Raw genomic sequence first — 4,516 nt, forward strand, 5'->3', positions numbered from 1 at the left:
TAATCAAATGAGCGTACTTTTTTATTCATGATACATTGAAATTGAAACCTATAATTTGGAAAGTTTGACTTATTTATATGCCATGTATGCAATTTCTTATCACCGAATTTATCCTCCATTACACCATTGGAGAATCAAAGATTTTCTTGTTCTTTAGTTAGTGGTTGCTTATTGTTGAGGGTCAAATATTGCATATTTGACCCCAGTTATTACTTAGTTTTACGTACATGATAATGCTTAACGTCCTATTTTAATCATGTTTTTGTTGCAAGGTGAATTTAAGAGCTTGGACTAAAAAGGGTATTAAAAGCATGGATTTAACGCTCAAGAATCACCAAAGCAAGAGACGGATCTTAGGGCACCGAGATTGAAGAATTCACACACCAAAGATCCAAGAAAATCAAGTGATTGAAGATGAAGAGGCCTGAAAATAATCCTGAATGAAAGATCACAGGGTTCCTACCATCCGTTTGAGTTGAAACTTTATATATGGCCTGAGGATCATAAAGTGGTATACGTAAAATTTCAGCGATTAGATTTCTATGGAAGTGGCCCAACAGACAGATCAACCACCAAATCACTGATTTGGGGCCCACCTGATATCTGGATATGCTTCAATTTTGGTCCTAACCCCTTAAATTAGATGGAGGAGAGGATGAACGGAGTAGATTTATCAAAAACATCACCATGGGACCTACACGTGTGATGCATGTGCACAGACGACGCACACTAGCACCGCACTTGACCAACGTCCCGGTCAAAGGGTCCTTAACCCGACCGATTTCACGCCTGACGCACAGCGTCCGCACATCCAGACACTGTGACATGTAGTGGGCCACCACCATCATCCTGATGGACGATTGGGACCGTCCATTCGATCCAGGGGGTGGCCACGACACTACCCATGGTGACCTTTTGGTCTCATGCACGTGTACACACATAAATCGTTGTCAAACGTAGGATGAACGACGGGGTAATTTGATAGTGGGCCGCACCAAAACTCGATCAAAACCACCCCTTTCCGACAAAAATCTCACCAGGAATCCAATGAACGGGGTGATTTTCTCTGAAAACATCACTGTGGGGCCCACCGAGCATCTCGGTGTAAGAATTTTCACATGTAACATACGTCCGGGAAAACCGAACGTTGCGGGGTGTTTGCGATCGTGATCACGGTCGGATCTCTAATCTGAACCGTCCAGAAGTTTGGAAGGGAGTTTTTACCACAACCATGAAGGAAAATCAGAACGTGGGACAATATTCTGGCTAAAAACTCCACCCAAACGCAAGAAGAGTTGCGTCTTTGCTGCGCACATTGCTGCAAAAGCCTCCACCGACTCCAGCCTCTTGCGCACGTTTCAACACCGACTTCCACTGCCCCTTATGGCTATAAAAGGAGAACATAGAGAGGAATATGAGAACATCTTTGGACGTGGAGAGCGAGAGAAAGAGAGGGAGTGTGGACGACTTCATCGACTTCTCCTCATTCTTCCTTCCTTTTCAGTTTTTCCTTTGATGCTTTCTTTTTAAGAGATTTTTAGTTTGATCATGACTATGATCGGCTAAACCTCTTAGCTAGGGCTAAGAGGTGAAGCTTGTAGTGTGATGGGATTGTTTCTATGCCTTTAATTCATGTTTAATGAACTCTCTTTGATTATAGTTTGATTATAAGGAATGTTTTTAGTTTTTAATGGTTTATTGTGACTTAAATTACAATGGATTTGTGATAGCTCTGAGCATGTCCTTTTCATTATAGGGATTGTGAACTTGGGAACCCTGTTGTTGACCATCGTCTCATGGACATGGTGGGATGATGGAATCCTTCCTAACTTTCATAACTTTCTTAGATTGGATGTGGATTAGTTAAATTCTGTTGTTTGCTTTGTCTTATGGGCATGGTTTTGTGATGGAATCAATTCTAATTCTCAAACCTCTCATCTCTTGAGAACTGGATTAAAGGAAGTTCAAATATGAACTTTAATGGAATATCTTCCAATTGGATGAAGATAGGACTCTGATTCTAGTTGTGTTTATGAATCAAGCATAGATCTCCTTCATCTCTATAAGTAGATCCTTGGAATCCCTAGTTTCCCACCTTTGAATTTTAGAAGTTTTAGTTAAAGTTATTCATCATTATTCTCTTAAATTTTCCTGGTTAAGATTACATTTTCTTCTAGTTCTAGTTCTGGTTACTTTTAGATTACGTACGAGGTTCAGTTCCTGTGGATTCAACCTCGGTCTTACCAAGATTATTACTACATCTCACGACCCTATACTTGGGTGGTGAATAGTTATTCAAGAAGGGGTTCGAATATGATGTGGTGAAAAACTTGTATGGGAAGAATTGGTCATTAAAAAACAAGAGTCTTAATGACGTCCAAATGACTTTCCTGATGAGTGGTCTTGTTTGATTTTTTAGTACATGGCATGTTTGTAGTGTAAACTACCTGATGATGCTTTCATGAGGCCTGCGTTTTATAAAAACCAATATTTTTAATCATTTAACAAAAGAAGATATTTCTTGACTTTTCAAATTCTATTACAATGAAATTCATTTTACCATGAAGTTGTTACTTGCATGTTTAAATGAGGAACGTGACGAGGAAATGGTGACCAATCAACCAAAGGTAGAAGAGGATGCCAAGAAGCTATATAAAGATGGAGAGGCTAAATGGGGAACCGACGAGAAGACTTTCATCTGCATTTTCACCTAAAGGAACAGGGCCCATTTAGTAGCAATTGCTTCTTTTTATGGCCATCCATATCCGAACTCACTAGAAAAAGTATGTTTCTCTACCATTTTCAATTCCATAAGTTTAATAATTGGTATTATTTGGTGTTTTATTGAATGATTGGAAAGAAGAAAATGTAAAATTAAGTATACCATTTGTGATAATTCCTTGACATAAAACCATATTATTGTATAAACATATTATTCTACAAAATCTAATCATTAGACTTTTTTCCTTAACTTTATATTTTTAGTGTTAAAAAAGGATAGTTTATGTGTGAGAAAAAAATTACACATTTTATTAGTTTTTTAGTAGTATGGTGTGACTACCTAGTACTATGGTGTTACCCTTAAAACAAATATGATCAATAAAATATTGTTGGGATTGCTTTTTCTTTGTGTGATTACTCATTTGCGGCATATGTTCTACTATAATACATTTAAAATTAAAGATTTAAAATTATTTAGATTAAAAAAAGTATATCAAATGCAATTGTAATAACAATAAGAGTAGAAACGAGGCATTAATTAAAATTGTTGAATAAGAAATCTCTCAAAATGAGCACTTATGATACCCTGGATTGATGATTCATGAGAGTGGAGAGATTAAGAAGGTGTTAGCCATAGTAATTAAGCTAGGTGGAAGAAAGGAGATGTGCCTCTAGAGTTTTTTGCGGTTGTTGTGTACCAATCAAACTTGTAGGAAAGTTTATAGGATAGTTATAAGATTACCCATGCTTTCCGGGACAAAATGTTAGGAATAACATGTTCATAGGATTAGTGTAAATGAAATGAGGGATGGATGAGTGCAAAGGCAAGAAAGAATAAAATTATAAAATGAATGTATTTGAGGCAAGTTAAGGGTAACACCAACAAGTAATAAGATATGAGAACATAGGCTAAGATAGTTTGGTCATATGCAATGGAGACCTAAAACTACACCAATTAGGAGTAAGTCGGTGCATTTTAATTGCTCTAAAAGGGTAAGAGGAAGGCCCAAAATGACGTAGGCAAGTTAGTAGAAATTACTTTATGACATATGATCCAACTGAAATTATGGCCCTTAATAAAGTAGTATGCAAAAGGATCCATGTAGGCAAACCCAATTAGTTGGGGGTTAAGGCTTAAATGATAATGATGAGGATGATCATGACTACCAAAAAGATGATAAAATTTTAGGTTTTACTCCTAAAAGAGTACTTCCCTTCATTCAATAAATGAATTTTACAATGAAGTATGATTTATGGCAACAAATTTTATTTTTTAATTACTAGAAAATACAATAATTGAAGAAGATCTTAAGGTGTGCATACACTAAGAGATGCTCATATATAACCAATTGAATTGCAAAACTATCGTCTAAGAAGTGGATTATGTCCATTCTATCACATGTATGCAACATCCAACCCATCCGAAAGGTTTCCCCACCATGATGATCACCTTGTGTACAAAATAGTTTAATCCCCTCATCAATTGGCCACACCTATATTTTTATTATTTTACCCACTTAATGAGTGAATCAAGTTGTTCTTAACACTAAGTGATCTACATGGTAGGCCTAAACTATTTGACAGTTTATATATCACATACACATGACAGTTTGGAACTTATCACTAGTTGATCGACAGTAACTTATTTTCCAACTACTTAGATGTGAGGATTTATCATATACCTAGGTGCACATATAAATGTTTGTATTCATGCATAGATATATAAATTCATGTGTGTGTCGACACATATACAAAAATGTATGTGTGTGTACATATATTGTATACATATGGTGTA

The sequence above is a fragment of the Magnolia sinica genome, chromosome 15 (genome assembly GCF_029962835.1).
Source record: "Magnolia sinica isolate HGM2019 chromosome 15, MsV1, whole genome shotgun sequence".
Lineage (NCBI taxonomy): Eukaryota > Viridiplantae > Streptophyta > Magnoliopsida > Magnoliales > Magnoliaceae > Magnolia > Magnolia sinica.